Raw genomic sequence first — 22,833 nt, forward strand, 5'->3', positions numbered from 1 at the left:
ACCTCGTTTCTATTGAAACTAAAGCACAGTTTTTCCTGTAGCACGGCAGGCTTTTGAAGAGGCACGGGCCCAGAGGCCTAGCTAGGGCTTTCCTTGGTGTGGCCGTTCACTAGATGCAGAACACACTGCTTCGAGAAGTTGATTCAGGGAAGCAACAACTGTGTACTCTGTGTCTCATTTGACTTGTTAAAAACCACAGAGATGTATGCTGCCTGTGCCCATGGAAATGGGGGCATGATGGGACTAGCCTTGCTTTTCGTTTGGAAACCTCCATTCTAGCTTCGGTGAAGCTCCCTGAAATTCTCTGCTGTTGACAGGCCTCTGGCCACTGTAGGCATGTGTCTGGGAAGAAAATGAGTTTTCTCTGGCTACACACGGAACTTCATTGGCCGGGGTGGGGCGCACCTTGCCATGCTCTAGAGCTAAAGGGAATCTAAACGTGAGCCCTTGGCTCGAGGTAAGGCCCTGAGTAGCCCTGCAGAACGGGAGGCATGCAGCTCTTTCCATTAGCTCTTAGTCGCTCTTCTGGTTTACTTTAAATGAAGTACCTTTTTTCAGGACTCCTAGGCCCCTCGGTTGAGCATCATTTTTGTTCCAAGGTCTCTGAGTATCTCCACACCCCTGTAGGCCTGCTGAGCAACAACGAGGCACATTGGTCCTCGGAGGTCCTCTGTGTCTGCTGAGTCATGGGCAACACACTGCACTCTTTCTTGTGATATCTTGATTCACAGCACTCGCACAGGTTCAAGAGCAATGTTCAACAAGTTCCAACATGCCGTGGAAGTCGCTCTCATTCCCTAGTTTGAGCTGTACAGAGAGAAACAGTAAGCTTCTCCTTCCATTCAGGACCTCCTACCTGAAGTCACCCTGCCTCTTGAAGAAAGACGACCTTCTTTGTATTGCAACTAAAGCACAGTTTTTCCTGTAGCACGGCAGGCTTTTGAAGCGGCACGGGTCCAGAGTCCTAGCCAGGGATTTCCTTGGTGAGGCCGTTCACTAGTTGCAGAACACCGTGCCTCGAGAAGTTGATTCAGGGAAGCAACAACTGTGTACTCTGTGTCTCATTTGACTTGTTAAAAACCACAGAGATGAATGCTGCCTGTGCCCATGGAAATGGGGTCATGAGGGTACTAGCCTTGCTTTCCGTTTGGAAACCTCCATTCTTGCTTCCGTGAAGCTCCCTGAAATTCTCTGCTGTTGACAGTCCTCTGGCCACTGTAGGCATGTGTCTGGGAAAAAAATGAGTTTTCTCTGGGTACACACGGAGCTTCATTGGCCGGGGTGGGGCTCTCCTTGCCATCCTCTAGAGCTAAAGGGAATCTCAACGTGAGTCCCTGCCTCGAGGTAAGGCCCTGAGTAGCCCTGCAGAAAGGGAGGCATGCAGCTCTTTCCATGAGCTCTTAGTGGAGGTCTGTTTTATTGAAAAGAATTACCCCTTTCAGGACTCCTACGCCCTTCGGGTGAGCATCATTTTGGTTCCAAGATCACTGACTCCCTCCACACCCCTGTGGGCCTGCTGAGCAGCATTGAGTCCCATACGTCCCACGGAGGCTCTCTGTGTCTGCAGAGTCTCGGGCAACACACTATACGTTACTTCAAGAGAGCTACATTTCCAGAGCACTCGAACAGCATCAAAACTACATTTCTAGGCAGTCCACCATGCCCTGGAAGTCTTCGACATTGCCCTCGTCAGAGCTGCCCAGAGAAAACACTCTGCTTAGAATTTATCGAGGACCTCGTACCTGAAGTCACTCTATTCAAGGAGAAATACAGCATCTTAACATGCTGTGTCGTTCACAGGGCAAGAAACGTGAGAACTTGCCTCGAGGTAAGGCCATGAAATGCTTTGCAGAAGCGGAGGCGTGTAGCAGTTTCCATGTGGCCGTAGACGCATATCTTCAGCATTTTAAAGCCAGTACGCTTTTCAGGACACCCAGGTGCCTCGCCTGGAAACCCTATTCCCTGCAAGAACACTGAGTACCCTCAGGCTCCCCTGGCCCTTCTAAGCAAAATCCAGGCCAAGAGCTTTCAGACTCACAGTGTGTATGTCGAGTGTAGGGTAACACAGTGCACTCTTATTGGGACATCTTGATATAGCCAGCAATCGCCCAGGTTCACTAGCACCTTTAAGCAAGTTCCAATAGGCCGTGGAATTCGTTCTCATTCCCTAGTTTGAGCTGTACAGAGAGAAACAGTAAGCTTCTCCTTCCATTCAGGACCTCCTACCTGAAGTCACCCTGCCTCCTGAAGAAAGACGACCTCGTTTCTATTGAAACTAAAGCACAGTTTTTCCTGTAGCACGGCAGGCTTTTGAAGAGGCACGGGCCCAGAGGCCTAGCTAGGGCTTTCCTTGGTGTGGCCGTTCACTAGATGCAGAACACCCTGCCTCGAGAAGTTGATTCAGGGAAGCAACAACTGTGTACTCTGGGTCTGATTTGACTTGTTAAAAACCACAGAGATGTATGCTGCCTGTGCCCATGGAAATGGGGGCATGATGGGACTAGCCTTGCTTTTCGTTTGGAAACCTCCATTCTAGCTTCGGTGAAGCTCCCTGAAATTCTCTGCTGTTGACAGGCCTCTGGCCACTGTAGGCATGTGTCTGGGAAGAAAATGAGTTTTCTCTGGCTACACACGGAACTTCATTGGCCTGGGTGGGGCGCACCTTGCCATGCTCTAGAGCTAAAGGGAATCTAAACGTGAGCCCTTGGCTCGAGGTAAGGCCCTGAGTAGCCCTGCAGAACGGGAGGCATGCAGCTCTTTCCATTAGCTCTTAGTCGCTCTTCTGGTTTACTTTAAATGAAGTACCTTTTTTCAGGACTCCTAGGCCCCTCGGTTGAGCATCATTTTTGTTCCAAGGTCTCTGAGTATCTCCACACCCCTGTAGGCCTGCTGAGCAACAACGAGGCACATTGGTCCTCGGAGGTCCTCTGTGTCTGCTGAGTCATGGGCAACACACTGCACTCTTTCTTGTGATATCTTGATTCACAGCACTCGCACAGGTTCAAGAGCAATGTTCAACAAGTTCCAACATGCCGTGGAAGTCGCTCTCATTCCCTAGTTTGAGCTGTACAGAGAGAAACAGTAAGCTTCTCCTTCCATTCTGGACCTCCTACCTGAAGTCACCCTGCCTCTTGAAGAAAGACGACCTTCTTTCTATTGCAACTAAAGCACAGTTTTTCCTGTAGCACGGCAGGCTTTTGAAGCGGCACGGGTCCAGAGTCCTAGCCAGGGATTTCCTTGGTGAGGCCGTTCACTAGTTGCAGAACACCGTGCCTCGAGAAGTTGATTCAGGGAAGCAACAACTGTGTACTCTGTGTCTCATTTGACTTGTTAAAAACCACAGAGATGAATGCTGCCTGTGCCCATGGAAATGGGGTCATGAGGGTACTAGCCTTGCTTTCCGTTTGGAAACCTCCATTCTTGCTTCCGTGAAGCTCCCTGAAATTCTCTGCTGTTGACAGTCCTCTGGCCACTGTAGGCATGTGTCTGGGAAAAAAATGAGTTTTCTCTGGGTACACACGGAGCTTCATTGGCCGGGGTGGGGCTCTCCTTGCCATCCTCTAGAGCTAAAGGGAATCTCAACGTGAGTCCCTGCCTCGAGGTAAGGCCCTGAGTAGCCCTGCAGAAAGGGAGGCATGCAGCTCTTTCCATGAGCTCTTAGTGGAGGTCTGTTTTATTGAAAAGAATTACCCCTTTCAGGACTCCTACGCCCTTCGGGTGAGCATCATTTTGGTTCCAAGATCACTGACTCCCTCCACACCCCTGTGGGCCTGCTGAGCAGCATTGAGTCCCATACGTCCCACGGAGGCTCTCTGTGTCTGCAGAGTCTCGGGCAACACACTATACGTTACTTCAGGAGAGCTACATTTCCAGAGCACTCGAACAGCATCAAAACTACATTTCTAGGCAGTCCAACATGCCCTGGAAGTCTTCGACATTGCCCTCGTCAGAGCTGCCCAGAGAAAACACTCTGCTTAGAATTTATCGAGGACCTCGTACCTGAAGTCACTCTATTCAAGAAGAAATACAGCATCTTAACATGCTGTGTCGTTCACAGGGCAAGAAACGTGAGAACTTGCCTCGAGGTAAGGCCATGAAATGCTTTGCAGAAGCGGAGGCGTGTAGCAGTTTCCATGTGGCCGTAGACGCATATCTTCAGCATTTTAAAGCCAGTACGCTTTTCAGGACACCCAGGTGCCTCGCCTGGAAACCCTATTCCCTGCAGGAACACTGAGTACCCTCAGGCTCCCCTGGCCCTTCTAAGCAACTTCCAGGCCAGGAGCTTTCAGACTCACAGTGTGTATGTCGAGTGTAGGGTAACACAGTGCACTCTTATTGGGACATCTTGATATAGCCAGCTATCGCCCAGGTTCACGAGCACCTTTAAGCAAGTTCCAATAGGCCGTGGAATTCGTTCTCATTCCCTAGTTTGAGCTGTACAGAGAGAAACAGTAAGCTTCTCCTTCCATTCAGGACCTCCTACCTGAAGTCACCCTGCCTCCTGAAGAAAGACGACCTCGTTTCTATTGAAACTAAAGCACAGTTTTTCCTGTAGCACGGCAGGCTTTTGAAGAGGCACGGGCCCAGAGGCCTAGCTAGGGCTTTCCTTGGTGTGGCCGTTCACTAGATGCAGAACACACTGCCTCGAGAAGTTGATTCAGGGAAGCAACAACTGTGTACTCTGTGTCTCATTTGACTTGATAAAAACCACAGAGATGTATGCTGCCTGTGCCCATGGAAATGGGGGCATGATGGGACTAGCCTTGCTTTTCGTTTGGAAACCTCCATTCTAGCTTCCGTGAAGCTCCCTGAAATTCTCTGCTGTTGACAGGCCTCTGGCCACTGTAGGCATGTGTCTGGGAAGAAAATGAGTTTTCTCTGGCTACACACGGAACTTCATTGGCCGGGGTGGGGCGCACCTTGCCATGCTCTAGAGCTAAAGGGAATCTAAACGTGAGCCCTTGGCTCGAGGTAAGGCCCTGAGTAGCCCTGCAGAACGGGAGGCATGCAGCTCTTTCCATTAGCTCTTAGTCGCTCTTCTGGTTTACTTTAAATGAAGTACCTTTTTTCAGGACTCCTAGGCCCCTCGGTTGAGCATCATTTTTGTTCCAAGGGCTCTGAGTATCTCCACACCCCTGTAGGCCTGCTGAGCAACAACGAGGCACATTGGTCCTCGGAGGTCCTCTGTGTCTGCTGAGTCATGGGCAACACACTGCACTCTTTCTTGTGATATCTTGATTCACAGCACTCGCACAGGTTCAAGAGCAATGTTCAACAAGTTCCAACATGCCGTGGAAGTCGCTCTCATTCCCTAGTTTGAGCTGTACAGAGAGAAACAGTAAGCTTCTCCTTCCATTCTGGACCTCCTACCTGAAGTCACCCTGCCTCTTGAAGAAAGACGACCTTCTTTGTATTGCAACTAAAGCACAGTTTTTCCTGTAGCACGGCAGGCTTTTGAAGCGGCACGGGTCCAGAGTCCTAGCCAGGGATTTCCTTGGTGAGGCCGTTCACTAGTTGCAGAACACCGTGCCTCGAGAAGTTGATTCAGGGAAGCAACAACTGTGTACTCTGTGTCTCATTTGACTTGTTAAAAACCACAGAGATGAATGCTGCCTGTGCCCATGGAAATGGGGTCATGAGGGTACTAGCCTTGCTTTCCGTTTGGAAACCTCCATTCTTGCTTCCGTGAAGCTCCCTGAAATTCTCTGCTGTTGACAGTCCTCTGGCCACTGTAGGCATGTGTCTGGGAAAAAAATGAGTTTTCTCTGGGTACACACGGAGCTTCATTGGCCGGGGTGGGGCTCTCCTTGCCATCCTCTAGAGCTAAAGGGAATCTCAACGTGAGTCCCTGCCTCGAGGTAAGGCCCTGAGTAGCCCTGCAGAAAGGGAGGCATGCAGCTCTTTCCATGAGCTCTTAGTGGAGGTCTGTTTTATTGAAAAGAATTACCCCTTTCAGGACTCCTACGCCCTTCGGGTGAGCATCATTTTGGTTCCAAGATCACTGACTCCCTCCACACCCCTGTGGGCCTGCTGAGCAGCATTGAGTCCCATACGTCCCACGGAGGCTCTCTGTGTCTGCAGAGTCTCGGGCAACACACTATACGTTACTTCAGGAGAGCTACATTTCCAGAGCACTCGAACAGCATCAAAACTACATTTCTAGGCAGTCCAACATGCCCTGGAAGTCTTCGACATTGCCCTCGTCAGAGCTGCCCAGAGAAAACACTCTGCTTAGAATTTATCGAGGACCTCGTACCTGAAGTCACTCTATTCAAGGAGAAATACAGCATCTTAACATGCTGTGTCGTTCACAGGGCAAGAAACGTGAGAACTTGCCTCGAGGTAAGGCCATAAAATGCTTTGCAGAAGCGGAGGCGTGTAGCAGTTTCCATGTGGCCGTAGACGCATATCTTCAGCATTTTAAAGCCAGTACGCTTTTCAGGACACCCAGGTGCCTCGCCTGGAAACCCTATTCCCTGCAGGAACACTGAGTACCCTCAGGCTCCCCTGGCCCTTCTAAGCAACTTCCAGGCCAGGAGCTTTCAGACTCACAGTGTGTATGTCGAGTGTAGGGTAACACAGTGCACTCTTATTGGGACATCTTGATATAGCCAGCTATCGCCCAGGTTCACGAGCACCTTTAAGCAAGTTCCAATAGGCCGTGGAATTCGTTCTCATTCCCTAGTTTGAGCTGTACAGAGAGAAACAGTAAGCTTCTCCTTCCATTCAGGACCTCCTACCTGAAGTCACCCTGCCTCCTGAAGAAAGACGACCTCGTTTCTATTGAAACTAAAGCACAGTTTTTCCTGTAGCACGGCAGGCTTTTGAAGAGGCACGGGCCCAGAGGCCTAGCTAGGGCTTTCCTTGGTGTGGCCGTTCACTAGATGCAGAACACACTGCCTCGAGAAGTTGATTCAGGGAAGCAACAACTGTGTACTCTGTGTCTCATTTGACTTGATAAAAACCACAGAGATGTATGCTGCCTGTGCCCATGGAAATGGGGGCATGATGGGACTAGCCTTGCTTTTCGTTTGGAAACCTCCATTCTAGCTTCCGTGAAGCTCCCTGAAATTCTCTGCTGTTGACAGGCCTCTGGCCACTGTAGGCATGTGTCTGGGAAGAAAATGAGTTTTCTCTGGCTACACACGGAACTTCATTGGCCGGGGTGGGGCGCACCTTGCCATGCTCTAGAGCTAAAGGGAATCTAAACGTGAGCCCTTGGCTCGAGGTAAGGCCCTGAGTAGCCCTGCAGAACGGGAGGCATGCAGCTCTTTCCATTAGCTCTTAGTCGCTCTTCTGGTTTACTTTAAATGAAGTACCTTTTTTCAGGACTCCTAGGCCCCTCGGTTGAGCATCATTTTTGTTCCAAGGGCTCTGAGTATCTCCACACCCCTGTAGGCCTGCTGAGCAACAACGAGGCACATTGGTCCTCGGAGGTCCTCTGTGTCTGCTGAGTTATGGGCAACACACTGCACTCTTTCTTGTGATATCTTGATTCACAGCACTCGCACAGGTTCAAGAGCAATGTTCAACAAGTTCCAACATGCCGTGGAAGTCGCTCTCATTCCCTAGTTTGAGCTGTACAGAGAGAAACAGTAAGCTTCTCCTTCCATTCTGGACCTCCTACCTGAAGTCACCCTGCCTCTTGAAGAAAGACGACCTTCTTTGTATTGCAACTAAAGCACAGTTTTTCCTGTAGCACGGCAGGCTTTTGAAGCGGCACGGGTCCAGAGTCCTAGCCAGGGATTTCCTTGGTGAGGCCGTTCACTAGTTGCAGAACACCGTGCCTCGAGAAGTTGATTCAGGGAAGCAACAACTGTGTACTCTGTGTCTCATTTGACTTGTTAAAAACCACAGAGATGAATGCTGCCTGTGCCCATGGAAATGGGGTCATGAGGGTACTAGCCTTGCTTTCCGTTTGGAAACCTCCATTCTTGCTTCCGTGAAGCTCCCTGAAATTCTCTGCTGTTGACAGTCCTCTGGCCACTGTAGGCATGTGTCTGGGAAAAAAATGAGTTTTCTCTGGGTACAGACGGAGCTTCATTGGCCGGGGTGGGGCTCTCCTTGCCATCCTCTAGAGCTAAAGGGAATCTCAACGTGAGTCCCTGCCTCGAGGTAAGGCCCTGAGTAGCCCTGCAGAAAGGGAGGCATGCAGCTCTTTCCATGAGCTCTTAGTGGAGGTCTGTTTTATTGAAAAGAATTACCCCTTTCAGGACTCCTACGCCCTTCGGGTGAGCATCATTTTGGTTCCAAGATCACTGACTCCCTCCACACCCCTGTGGGCCTGCTGAGCAGCATTGAGTCCCATACGTCCCACGGAGGCTCTCTGTGTCTGCAGAGTCTCGGGCAACACACTATACGTTACTTCAGGAGAGCTACATTTCCAGAGCACTCGAACAGCATCAAAACTACATTTCTAGGCAGTCCAACATGCCCTGGAAGTCTTCGACATTGCCCTCGTCAGAGCTGCCCAGAGAAAACACTCTGCTTAGAATTTATCGAGGACCTCGTACCTGAAGTCACTCTATTCAAGAAGAAATACAGCATCTTAACATGCTGTGTCGTTCACAGGGCAAGAAACGTGAGAACTTGCCTCGAGGTAAGGCCATGAAATGCTTTGCAGAAGCGGAGGCGTGTAGCAGTTTCCATGTGGCCGTAGACGCATATCTTCAGCATTTTAAAGCCAGTACGCTTTTCAGGACACCCAGGTGCCTCGCCTGGAAACCCTATTCCCTGCAGGAACACTGAGTACCCTCAGGCTCCCCTGGCCCTTCTAAGCAACTTCCAGGCCAGGAGCTTTCAGACTCACAGTGTGTATGTCGAGTGTAGGGTAACACAGTGCACTCTTATTGGGACATCTTGATATAGCCAGCTATCGCCCAGGTTCACGAGCACCTTTAAGCAAGTTCCAATAGGCCGTGGAATTCGTTCTCATTCCCTAGTTTGAGCTGTACAGAGAGAAACAGTAAGCTTCTCCTTCCATTCAGGACCTCCTACCTGAAGTCACCCTGCCTCCTGAAGAAAGACGACCTCGTTTCTATTGAAACTAAAGCACAGTTTTTCCTGTAGCACGGCAGGCTTTTGAAGAGGCACGGGCCCAGAGGCCTAGCTAGGGCTTTCCTTGGTGTGGCCGTTCACTAGATGCAGAACACACTGCCTCGAGAAGTTGATTCAGGGAAGCAACAACTGTGTACTCTGTGTCTCATTTGACTTGTTAAAAACCACAGAGATGAATGCTGCCTGTGCCCATGGAAATGGGGTCATGAGGGTACTAGCCTTGCTTTCCGTTTGGAAACCTCCATTCTTGCTTCCGTGAAGCTCCCTGAAATTCTCTGCTGTTGACAGTCCTCTGGCCACTGTAGGCATGTGTCTGGGAAAAAAATGAGTTTTCTCTGGGTACACACGGAGCTTCATTGGCCGGGGTGGGGCTCTCCTTGCCATCCTCTAGAGCTAAAGGGAATCTCAACGTGAGTCCCTGCCTCGAGGTAAGGCCCTGAGTAGCCCTGCAGAAAGGGAGGCATGCAGCTCTTTCCATGAGCTCTTAGTGGAGGTCTGTTTTATTGAAAAGAATTACCCCTTTCAGGACTCCTACGCCCTTCGGGTGAGCATCATTTTGGTTCCAAGATCACTGACTCCCTCCACACCCCTGTGGGCCTGCTGAGCAGCATTGAGTCCCATACGTCCCACGGAGGCTCTCTGTGTCTGCAGAGTCTCGGGCAACACACTATACGTTACTTCAGGAGAGCTACATTTCCAGAGCACTCGAACAGCATCAAAACTACATTTCTAGGCAGTCCAACATGCCCTGGAAGTCTTCTACATTGCCCTCGTCAGAGCTGCCCAGAGAAAACACTCTGCTTAGAATTTATCGAGGACCTCGTACCTGAAGTCACTCTATTCAAGAAGAAATACAGCATCTTAACATGCTGTGTCGTTCACAGGGCAAGAAACGTGAGAACTTGCCTCGAGGTAAGGCCATGAAATGCTTTGCAGAAGCGGAGGCGTGTAGCAGTTTCCATGTGGCCGTAGACGCATATCTTCAGCATTTTAAAGCCAGTACGCTTTTCAGGACACCCAGGTGCCTCGCCTGGAAACCCTATTCCCTGCAGGAACACTGAGTACCCTCAGGCTCCCCTGGCCCTTCTAAGCAACTTCCAGGCCAGGAGCTTTCAGACTCACAGTGTGTATGTCGAGTGTAGGGTAACACAGTGCACTCTTATTGGGACATCTTGATATAGCCAGCTATCGCCCAGGTTCACGAGCACCTTTAAGCAAGTTCCAATAGGCCGTGGAATTCGTTCTCATTCCCTAGTTTGAGCTGTACAGAGAGAAACAGTAAGCTTCTCCTTCCATTCAGGACCTCCTACCTGAAGTCACCCTGCCTCCTGAAGAAAGACGACCTCGTTTCTATTGAAACTAAAGCACAGTTTTTCCTGTAGCACGGCAGGCTTTTGAAGAGGCACGGGCCCAGAGGCCTAGCTAGGGCTTTCCTTGGTGTGGCCGTTCACTAGATGCAGAACACACTGCCTCGAGAAGTTGATTCAGGGAAGCAACAACTGTGTACTCTGTGTCTCATTTGACTTGATAAAAACCACAGAGATGTATGCTGCCTGTGCCCATGGAAATGGGGGCATGATGGGACTAGCCTTGCTTTTCGTTTGGAAACCTCCATTCTAGCTTCCGTGAAGCTCCCTGAAATTCTCTGCTGTTGACAGGCCTCTGGCCACTGTAGGCATGTGTCTGGGAAGAAAATGAGTTTTCTCTGGCTACACACGGAACTTCATTGGCCGGGGTGGGGCGCACCTTGCCATGCTCTAGAGCTAAAGGGAATCTAAACGTGAGCCCTTGGCTCGAGGTAAGGCCCTGAGTAGCCCTGCAGAACGGGAGGCATGCAGCTCTTTCCATTAGCTCTTAGTCGCTCTTCTGGTTTACTTTAAATGAAGTACCTTTTTTCAGGACTCCTAGGCCCCTCGGTTGAGCATCATTTTTGTTCCAAGGGCTCTGAGTATCTCCACACCCCTGTAGGCCTGCTGAGCAACAACGAGGCACATTGGTCCTCGGAGGTCCTCTGTGTCTGCTGAGTCATGGGCAACACACTGCACTCTTTCTTGTGATATCTTGATTCACAGCACTCGCACAGGTTCAAGAGCAATGTTCAACAAGTTCCAACATGCCGTGGAAGTCGCTCTCATTCCCTAGTTTGAGCTGTACAGAGAGAAACAGTAAGCTTCTCCTTCCATTCTGGACCTCCTACCTGAAGTCACCCTGCCTCTTGAAGAAAGACGACCTTCTTTGTATTGCAACTAAAGCACAGTTTTTCCTGTAGCACGGCAGGCTTTTGAAGCGGCACGGGTCCAGAGTCCTAGCCAGGGATTTCCTTGGTGAGGCCGTTCACTAGTTGCAGAACACCGTGCCTCGAGAAGTTGATTCAGGGAAGCAACAACTGTGTACTCTGTGTCTCATTTGACTTGTTAAAAACCACAGAGATGAATGCTGCCTGTGCCCATGGAAATGGGGTCATGAGGGTACTAGCCTTGCTTTCCGTTTGGAAACCTCCATTCTTGCTTCCGTGAAGCTCCCTGAAATTCTCTGCTGTTGACAGTCCTCTGGCCACTGTAGGCATGTGTCTGGGAAAAAAATGAGTTTTCTCTGGGTACAGACGGAGCTTCATTGGCCGGGGTGGGGCTCTCCTTGCCATCCTCTAGAGCTAAAGGGAATCTCAACGTGAGTCCCTGCCTCGAGGTAAGGCCCTGAGTAGCCCTGCAGAAAGGGAGGCATGCAGCTCTTTCCATGAGCTCTTAGTGGAGGTCTGTTTTATTGAAAAGAATTACCCCTTTCAGGACTCCTACGCCCTTCGGGTCAGCATCATTTTGGTTCCAAGATCACTGACTCCCTCCACACCCCTGTGGGCCTGCTGAGCAGCATTGAGTCCCATACGTCCCACGGAGGCTCTCTGTGTCTGCAGAGTCTCGGGCAACACACTATACGTTACTTCAGGAGAGCTACATTTCCAGAGCACTCGAACAGCATCAAAACTACATTTCTAGGCAGTCCAACATGCCCTGGAAGTCTTCGACATTGCCCTCGTCAGAGCTGCCCAGAGAAAACACTCTGCTTAGAATTTATCGAGGACCTCGTACCTGAAGTCACTCTATTCAAGAAGAAATACAGCATCTTAACATGCTGTGTCGTTCACAGGGCAAGAAACGTGAGAACTTGCCTCGAGGTAAGGCCATGAAATGCTTTGCAGAAGCGGAGGCGTGTAGCAGTTTCCATGTGGCCGTAGACGCATATCTTCAGCATTTTAAAGCCAGTACGCTTTTCAGGACACCCAGGTGCCTCGCCTGGAAACCCTATTCCCTGCAGGAACACTGAGTACCCTCAGGCTCCCCTGGCCCTTCTAAGCAACTTCCAGGCCAGGAGCTTTCAGACTCACAGTGTGTATGTCGAGTGTAGGGTAACACAGTGCACTCTTATTGGGACATCTTGATATAGCCAGCTATCGCCCAGGTTCACGAGCACCTTTAAGCAAGTTCCAATAGGCCGTGGAATTCGTTCTCATTCCCTAGTTTGAGCTGTACAGAGAGAAACAGTAAGCTTCTCCTTCCATTCAGGACCTCCTACCTGAAGTCACCCTGCCTCCTGAAGAAAGACGACCTCGTTTCTATTGAAACTAAAGCACAGTTTTTCCTGTAGCACGGCAGGCTTTTGAAGAGGCACGGGCCCAGAGGCCTAGCTAGGGCTTTCCTTGGTGTGGCCGTTCACTAGATGCAGAACACACTGCCTCGAGAAGTTGATTCAGGGAAGCAACAACTGTGTACTCTGTGTCTCATTTGACTTGATAAAAACCACAGAGATGTATGCTGCCTGTGCCCATGGAAATGGGGGCATGATGGGACTAGCCTTGCTTTTCGTTTGGAAACCTCCATTCTAGCTTCCGTGAAGCTCCCTGAAATTCTCTGCTGTTGACAGGCCTCTGGCCACTGTAGGCATGTGTCTGGGAAGAAAATGAGTTTTCTCTGGCTACACACGGAACTTCATTGGCCGGGGTGGGGCGCACCTTGCCATGCTCTAGAGCTAAAGGGAATCTAAACGTGAGCCCTTGGCTCGAGGTAAGGCCCTGAGTAGCCCTGCAGAACGGGAGGCATGCAGCTCTTTCCATTAGCTCTTAGTCGCTCTTCTGGTTTACTTTAAATGAAGTACCTTTTTTCAGGACTCCTAGGCCCCTCGGTTGAGCATCATTTTTGTTCCAAGGGCTCTGAGTATCTCCACACCCCTGTAGGCCTGCTGAGCAACAACGAGGCACATTGTCCTCGGAGGTCCTCTGTGTCTGCTGAGTCATGGGCAACACACTGCACTCTTTCTTGTGATATCTTGATTCACAGCACTCGCACAGGTTCAAGAGCAATGTTCAACAAGTTCCAACATGCCGTGGAAGTCGCTCTCATTCCCTAGTTTGAGCTGTACAGAGAGAAACAGTAAGCTTCTCCTTCCATTCTGGACCTCCTACCTGAAGTCACCCTGCCTCTTGAAGAAAGACGACCTTCTTTGTATTGCAACTAAAGCACAGTTTTTCCTGTAGCACGGCAGGCTTTTGAAGCGGCACGGGTCCAGAGTCCTAGCCAGGGATTTCCTTGGTGAGGCCGTTCACTAGTTGCAGAACACCGTGCCTCGAGAAGTTGATTCAGGGAAGCAACAACTGTGTACTCTGTGTCTCATTTGACTTGTTAAAAACCACAGAGATGAATGCTGCCTGTGCCCATGGAAATGGGGTCATGAGGGTACTAGCCTTGCTTTCCGTTTGGAAACCTCCATTCTTGCTTCCGTGAAGCTCCCTGAAATTCTCTGCTGTTGACAGTCCTCTGGCCACTGTAGGCATGTGTCTGGGAAAAAAATGAGTTTTCTCTGGGTACAGACGGAGCTTCATTGGCCGGGGTGGGGCTCTCCTTGCCATCCTCTAGAGCTAAAGGGAATCTCAACGTGAGTCCCTGCCTCGAGGTAAGGCCCTGAGTAGCCCTGCAGAAAGGGAGGCATGCAGCTCTTTCCATGAGCTCTTAGTGGAGGTCTGTTTTATTGAAAAGAATTACCCCTTTCAGGACTCCTACGCCCTTCGGGTGAGCATCATTTTGGTTCCAAGATCACTGACTCCCTCCACACCCCTGTGGGCCTGCTGAGCAGCATTGAGTCCCATACGTCCCACGGAGGCTCTCTGTGTCTGCAGAGTCTCGGGCAACACACTATACGTTACTTCAGGAGAGCTACATTTCCAGAGCACTCGAACAGCATCAAAACTACATTTCTAGGCAGTCCAACATGCCCTGGAAGTCTTCGACATTGCCCTCGTCAGAGCTGCCCAGAGAAAACACTCTGCTTAGAATTTATCGAGGACCTCGTACCTGAAGTCACTCTATTCAAGAAGAAATACAGCATCTTAACATGCTGTGTCGTTCACAGGGCAAGAAACGTGAGAACTTGCCTCGAGGTAAGGCCATGAAATGCTTTGCAGAAGCGGAGGCGTGTAGCAGTTTCCATGTGGCCGTAGACGCATATCTTCAGCATTTTAAAGCCAGTACGCTTTTCAGGACACCCAGGTGCCTCGCCTGGAAACCCTATTCCCTGCAGGAACACTGAGTACCCTCAGGCTCCCCTGGCCCTTCTAAGCAACTTCCAGGCCAGGAGCTTTCAGACTCACAGTGTGTATGTCGAGTGTAGGGTAACACAGTGCACTCTTATTGGGACATCTTGATATAGCCAGCAATCGCCCAGGTTCACGAGCACCTTTAAGCAAGTTCCAATAGGCCGTGGAATTCGTTCTCATTCCCTAGTTTGAGCTGTACAGAGAGAAACAGTAAGCTTCTCCTTCCATTCAGGACCTCCTACCTGAAGTCACCCTGCCTCCTGAAGAAAGACGACCTCGTTTCTATTGAAACTAAAGCACAGTTTTTCCTGTAGCACGGCAGGCTTTTGAAGAGGCACGGGCCCAGAGGCCTAGCTAGGGCTTTCCTTGGTGTGGCCGTTCACTAGATGCAGAACACACTGCCTCGAGAAGTTGATTCAGGGAAGCAACAACTGTGTACTCTGTGTCTCATTTGACTTGTTAAAAACCACAGAGATGAATGCTGCCTGTGCCCATGGAAATGGGGTCATGAGGGTACTAGCCTTGCTTTCCGTTTGGAAACCTCCATTCTTGCTTCCGTGAAGCTCCCTGAAATTCTCTGCTGTTGACAGTCCTCTGGCCACTGTAGGCATGTGTCTGGGAAAAAAATGAGTTTTCTCTGGGTACACACGGAGCTTCATTGGCCGGGGTGGGGCTCTCCTTGCCATCCTCTAGAGCTAAAGGGAATCTCAACGTGAGTCCCTGCCTCGAGGTAAGGCCCTGAGTAGCTCTGCAGAAAGGGAGGCATGCAGCTCTTTCCATGAGCTCTTAGTGGAGGTCTGTTTTATTGAAAAGAATTACCCCTTTCAGGACTCCTACGCCCTTCGGGTGAGCATCATTTTGGTTCCAAGATCACTGACTCCCTCCACACCCCTGTGGGCCTGCTGAGCAGCATTGAGTCCCATACGTCCCACGGAGGCTCTCTGTGTCTGCAGAGTCTCGGGCAACACACTATACGTTACTTCAGGAGAGCTACATTTCCAGAGCACTCGAACAGCATCAAAACTACATTTCTAGGCAGTCCAACATGCCCTGGAAGTCTTCGACATTGCCCTCGTCAGAGCTGCCCAGAGAAAACACTCTGCTTAGAATTTATCGAGGACCTCGTACCTGAAGTCACTCTATTCAAGAAGAAATACAGCATCTTAACATGCTGTGTCGTTCACAGGGCAAGAAACGTGAGAACTTGCCTCGAGGTAAGGCCATGAAATGCTTTGCAGAAGCGGAGGCGTGTAGCAGTTTCCATGTGGCCGTAGACGCATATCTTCAGCATTTTAAAGCCAGTACGCTTTTCAGGACACCCAGGTGCCTCGCCTGGAAACCCTATTCCCTGCAGGAACACTGAGTACCCTCAGGCTCCCCTGGCCCTTCTAAGCAACTTCCAGGCCAGGAGCTTTCAGACTCACAGTGTGTATGTCGAGTGTAGGGTAACACAGTGCACTCTTATTGGGACATCTTGATATAGCCAGCTATCGCCCAGGTTCACGAGCACCTTTAAGCAAGTTCCAATAGGCCGTGGAATTCGTTCTCATTCCCTAGTTTGAGCTGTACAGAGAGAAACAGTAAGCTTCTCCTTCCATTCAGGACCTCCTACCTGAAGTCACCCTGCCTCCTGAAGAAAGACGACCTCGTTTCTATTGAAACTAAAGCACAGTTTTTCCTGTAGCACGGCAGGCTTTTGAAGAGGCACGGGCCCAGAGGCCTAGCTAGGGCTTTCCTTGGTGTGGCCGTTCACTAGATGCAGAACACACTGCCTCGAGAAGTTGATTCAGGGAAGCAACAACTGTGTACTCTGTGTCTCATTTGACTTGATAAAAACCACAGAGATGTATGCTGCCTGTGCCCATGGAAATGGGGGCATGATGGGACTAGCCTTGCTTTTCGTTTGGAAACCTCCATTCTAGCTTCCGTGAAGCTCCCTGAAATTCTCTGCTGTTGACAGGCCTCTGGCCACTGTAGGCATGTGTCTGGGAAGAAAATGAGTTTTCTCTGGCTACACACGGAACTTCATTGGCCGGGGTGGGGCGCACCTTGCCATGCTCTAGAGCTAAAGGGAATCTAAACGTGAGCCCTTGGCTCGAGGTAAGGCCCTGAGTAGCCCTGCAGAACGGGAGGCATGCAGCTCTTTCCATTAGCTCTTAGTCGCTCTTCTGGTTCACTTTAAATGAAGTACCTTTTTTCAGGACTCCTAGGCCCCTCGGTTGAGCATCATTTTTGTTCCAAGGTCTCTGAGTATCTCCACACCCCTGTAGGCCTGCTGAGCAACAACGAGGCACATTGGTCCTCGGAGGTCCTCTGTGTCTGCTGAGTCATGGGCAACACACTGCACTCTTTCTTGTGATATCTTGATTCACAGCACTCGCACAGGTTCAAGAGCAATGTTCAACAAGTTCCAACATGCCGTGGAAGTCGCTCTCATTCCCTAGTTTGAGCTGTACAGAGAGAAACAGTAAGCTTCTCCTTCCATTCAGGACCTCCTACCTGAAGTCACCCTGCCTCTTGAAGAAAGACGACCTTCTTTGTATTGCAACTAAAGCACAGTTTTTCCTGTAGCACGGCAGGCTTTTGAAGCGGCACGGGTCCAGAGTCCTAGCCAGGGATTTCCTTGGTGAGGCCGTTCACTAGTTGCAGAACACCGTGCCTCGAGAAGTTGATTCAGGGAAGCAACAACTGTGTACTCTGTGTCTCATTTGACTTGTTAAAAACCACAGAGATGAATGCTGCCTGTGCCCATGGAAATGGGGTCATGAGGGTACTAGCCTTGCTTTCCGTTTGGAAACCTCCATTCTTGCTTCCGTGAAGCTCCCTGAAATTCTCTGCTGTTGACAGTCCTCTGGCCACTGTAGGCATGTGTCTGGGAAAAAAATGAGTTTTCTCTGGGTACAGACGGAGCTTCATTGGCCGGGGTGGGGCTCTCCTTGCCATCCTCTAGAGCTAAAGGGAATCTCAACGTGAGTCCCTGCCTCGAGGTAAGGCCCTGAGTAGCCCTGCAGAAAGGGAGGCATGCAGCTCTTTCCATGAGCTCTTAGTGGAGGTCTGTTTTATTGAAAAGAATTACCCCTTTCAGGACTCCTACGCCCTTCGGGTGAGCATCATTTTGGTTCCAAGATCACTGACTCCCTCCACACCCCTGTGAGCCTGCTGAGCAGCATTGAGTCCCATACGTCCCACGGAGGCTCTCTGTGTCTGCAGAGTCTCGGGCAACACACTATACGTTACTTCAGGAGAGCTACATTTCCAGAGCACTCGAACAGCATCAAAACTACATTTCTAGGCAGTCCAACATGCCCTGGAAGTCTTCGACATTGCCCTCGTCAGAGCTGCCCAGAGAAAACACTCTGCTTAGAATTTATCGAGGACCTCGTACCTGAAGTCACTCTATTCAAGGAGAAATACAGCATCTTAACATGCTGTGTCGTTCACAGGGCAAGAAACGTGAGAACTTGCCTCGAGGTAAGGCCATGAAATGCTTTGCAGAAGCGGAGGCGTGTAGCAGTTTCCATGTGGCCGTAGACGCATATCTTCAGCATTTTAAAGCCAGTACGCTTTTCAGGACACCCAGGTGCCTCGCCTGGAAACCCTATTCCCTGCAGGAACACTGAGTACCCTCAGGCTCCCCTGGCCCTTCTAAGCAACTTCCAGGCCAGGAGCTTTCAGACTCACAGTGTGTATGTCGAGTGTAGGGTAACACAGTGCACTCTTATTGGGACATCTTGATATAGCCAGCTATCGCCCAGGTTCACGAGCACCTTTAAGCAAGTTCCAATAGGCCGTGGAATTCGTTCTCATTCCCTAGTTTGAGCTGTACAGAGAGAAACAGTAAGCTTCTCCTTCCATTCAGGACCTCCTACCTGAAGTCACCCTGCCTCCTGAAGAAAGACGACCTCGTTTCTATTGAAACTAAAGCACAGTTTTTCCTGTAGCACGGCAGGCTTTTGAAGAGGCACGGGCCCAGAGGCCTAGCTAGGGCTTTCCTTGGTGTGGCCGTTCACTAGATGCAGAACACACTGCCTCGAGAAGTTGATTCAGGGAAGCAACAACTGTGTACTCTGTGTCTCATTTGACTTGATAAAAACCACAGAGATGTATGCTGCCTGTGCCCATGGAAATGGGGGCATGATGGGACTAGCCTTGCTTTTCGTTTGGAAACCTCCATTCTAGCTTCCGTGAAGCTCCCTGAAATTCTCTGCTGTTGACAGGCCTCTGGCCACTGTAGGCATGTGTCTGGGAAGAAAATGAGTTTTCTCTGGCTACACACGGAACTTCATTGGCCGGGGTGGGGCGCACCTTGCCATGCTCTAGAGCTAAAGGGAATCTAAACGTGAGCCCTTGGCTCGAGGTAAGGCCCTGAGTAGCCCTGCAGAACGGGAGGCATGCAGCTCTTTCCATTAGCTCTTAGTCGCTCTTCTGGTTTACTTTAAATGAAGTACCTTTTTTCAGGACTCCTAGGCCCCTCGGTTGAGCATCATTTTTGTTCCAAGGGCTCTGAGTATCTCCACACCCCTGTAGGCCTGCTGAGCAACAACGAGGCACATTGGTCCTCGGAGGTCCTCTGTGTCTGCTGAGTCATGGGCAACACACTGCACTCTTTCTTGTGATATCTTGATTCACAGCACTCGCACAGGTTCAAGAGCAATGTTCAACAAGTTCCAACATGCCGTGGAAGTTGCTCTCATTCCCTAGTTTGAGCTGTACAGAGAGAAACAGTAAGCTTCTCCTTCCATTCAGGACCTCCTACCTGAAGTCACCCTGCCTCTTGAAGAAAGACGACCTTCTTTCTATTGCAACTAAAGCACAGTTTTTCCTGTAGCACGGCATGCTTTTGAAGCGGGAAGGGCCCAGAGTCCTTGTCAGGGATTTCCTTGGTGAGGCCGTTTACTAGTTGCAGAACACCGTGCCTCGAGAAGTTGATTCAGGGAAGCAACAACTGTGTACTCTGTGTCTCATTTGACTTGTTAAAAACCACAGAGATGAATGCTGCCTGTGCCCATGGAAATGGGGTCATGAGGGTACTAGCCTTGCTTTCCGTTTGGAAACCTCCATTCTTGCTTCCGTGAAGCTCCCTGAAATTCTCTGCTGTTGACAGTCCTCTGGCCACTGTAGGCATGTGTCTGGGGAAAAAAATAAGTTTTCTCTGGGTACACACGGAGCTTCATTGGCCGGGGTGGGGCTCTCCTTGCCATCCTCTAGAGCTAAAGGGAATCTCAACGTGAGTCCCTGCCTCGAGGTAAGGCCCTGAGTAGCCCTGCAGAAAGGGAGGCATGCAGCTCTTTCCATGAGCTCTTAGTGGAGGTCCGTTTTATTGAAAAGAATTACCCCTTTCAGGACTCCTACGCCCTTCGGGTCAGCATCATTTTGGTTCCAAGATCACTGACTCCCTCCACACCCCTGTGGGCCTGCTGAGCAGCATTGAGTCCCATACGTCCCACGGAGGCTCTCTGTGTCTGCAGAGTCTCGGGCAACACACTATACGTTACTTCAGGAGAGCTACATTTCCAGAGCACTCGAACAGCATCAAAACTACATTTCTAGGCAGTCCAACATGCCCTGGAAGTCTTCGACATTGCCCTCGTCAGAGCTGCCCAGAGAAAACACTCTGCTTAGAATTTATCGAGGACCTCGTACCTGAAGTCACTCTATTCAAGGAGAAATACAGCATCTTAACATGCTGTGTCGTTCACAGGGCAAGAAACGTGAGAACTTGCCTCGAGGTAAGGCCATGAAATGCTTTGCAGAAGCGGAGGCGTGTAGCAGTTTCCATGTGGCCGTAGACGCATATCTTCAGCATTTTAAAGCCAGTACGCTTTTCAGGACACCCAGGTGCCTCGCCTGGAAACCCTATTCCCTGCAAGAACACTGAGTACCCTCAGGCTCCCCTGGCCCTTCTAAGCAACTTCCAGGCCAGGAGCTTTCAGACTCACAGTGTGTATGTCGAGTGTAGGGTAACATAGTGCACTCTTATTGAGACATCTTGATATAGCCAGCAATCGCCCAGGTTCACGAGCACCTTTAAGCAAGTTCCAATAGGCCGTGGAATTCGTTCTCATTCCCTAGTTTGAGCTGTACAGAGAGAAACAGTAAGCTTCTCCTTCCATTCAGGACCTCCTACCTGAAGTCACCCTGCCTCCTGAAGAAAGACGACCTCGTTTCTATTGAAACTAAAGCACAGTTTTTCCTGTAGCACGGCAGGCTTTTGAAGAGGCACGGGCCCAGAGGCCTAGCTAGGGCTTTCCTTGGTGTGGCCGTTCACTAGATGCAGAACACCCTGCCTCGAGAAGTTGATTCAGGGAAGCAACAACTGTGTACTCTGTGTCTGATTTGACTTGTTAAAAACCACAGAGATGTATGCTGCCTGTGCCCATGGAAATGGGGGCATGATGGGACTAGCCTTGCTTTTCGTTTGGAAACCTCCATTCTAGCTTCGGTGAAGCTCCCTGAAATTCTCTGCTGTTGACAGGCCTCTGGCCACTGTAGGCATGTGTCTGGGAAGAAAATGAGTTTTCTCTGGCTACACACGGAACTTCATTGGCCTGGGTGGGGCGCACCTTGCCATGCTCTAGAGCTAAAGGGAATCTAAACGTGAGCCCTTGGCTCGAGGTAAGGCCCTGAGTAGCCCTGCAGAACGGGAGGCATGCAGCTCTTTCCATTAGCTCTTAGTCGCTCTTCTGGTTCACTTTAAATGAAGTACCTTTTTTCAGGACTCCTAGGCCCCTCGGTTGAGCATCATTTTTGTTCCAAGGTCTCTGAGTATCTCCACACCCCTGTAGGCCTGCTGAGCAACAACGAGGCACATTGGTCCTCGGAGGTCCTCTGTGTCTGCTGAGTCATGGGCAACACACTGCACTCTTTCTTGTGATATCTTGATTCACAGCACTCGCACAGGTTCAAGAGCAATGTTCAACAAGTTCCAACATGCCGTGGAAGTCGCTCTCATTCCCTAGTTTGAGCTGTACAGAGAGAAACAGTAAGCTTCTCCTTCCATTCAGGACCTCCTACCTGAAGTCACCCTGCCTCTTGAAGAAAGACGACCTTCTTTGTATTGCAACTAAAGCACAGTTTTTCCTGTAGCACGGCAGGCTTTTGAAGCGGCACGGGTCCAGAGTCCTAGCCAGGGATTTCCTTGGTGAGGCCGTTCACTAGTTGCAGAACACCGTGCCTCGAGAAGTTGATTCAGGGAAGCAACAACTGTGTACTCTGTGTCTCATTTGACTTGTTAAAAACCACAGAGATGAATGCTGCCTGTGCCCATGGAAATGGGGTCATGAGGGTACTAGCCTTGCTTTCCGTTTGGAAACCTCCATTCTTGCTTCCGTGAAGCTCCCTGAAATTCTCTGCTGTTGACAGTCCTCTGGCCACTGTAGGCATGTGTCTGGGAAAAAAATGAGTTTTCTCTGGGTACAGACGGAGCTTCATTGGCCGGGGTGGGGCTCTCCTTGCCATCCTCTAGAGCTAAAGGGAATCTCAACGTGAGTCCCTGCCTCGAGGTAAGGCCCTGAGTAGCCCTGCAGAAAGGGAGGCATGCAGCTCTTTCCATGAGCTCTTAGTGGAGGTCTGTTTTATTGAAAAGAATTACCCCTTTCAGGACTCCTACGCCCTTCGGGTGAGCATCATTTTGGTTCCAAGATCACTGACTCCCTCCACACCCCTGTGGGCCTGCTGAGCAGCATTGAGTCCCATACGTCCCACGGAGGCTCTCTGTGTCTGCAGAGTCTCGGGCAACACACTATACGTTACTTCAGGAGAGCTACATTTCCAGAGCACTCGAACAGCATCAAAACTACATTTCTAGGCAGTCCAACATGCCCTGGAAGTCTTCGACATTGCCCTCGTCAGAGCTGCCCAGAGAAAACACTCTGCTTAGAATTTATCGAGGACCTCGTACCTGAAGTCACTCTATTCAAGGAGAAATACAGCATCTTAACATGCTGTGTCGTTCACAGGGCAAGAAACGTGAGAACTTGCCTCGAGGTAAGGCCATGAAATGCTTTGCAGAAGCGGAGGCGTGTAGCAGTTTCCATGTGGCCGTAGACGCATATCTTCAGCATTTTAAAGCCAGTACGCTTTTCAGGACACCCAGGTGCCTCGCCTGGAAACCCTATTCCCTGCAAGAACACTGAGTACCCTCAGGCTCCCCTGGCCCTTCTAAGCAACATCCAGGCCAGGAGCTTTCAGACTCA

The sequence above is a fragment of the Balaenoptera physalus genome, assembly GCF_965194825.1.
Source record: "Balaenoptera physalus genome assembly, chromosome: 9".
NCBI classification, from domain to species: domain Eukaryota; kingdom Metazoa; phylum Chordata; class Mammalia; order Artiodactyla; family Balaenopteridae; genus Balaenoptera; species Balaenoptera physalus.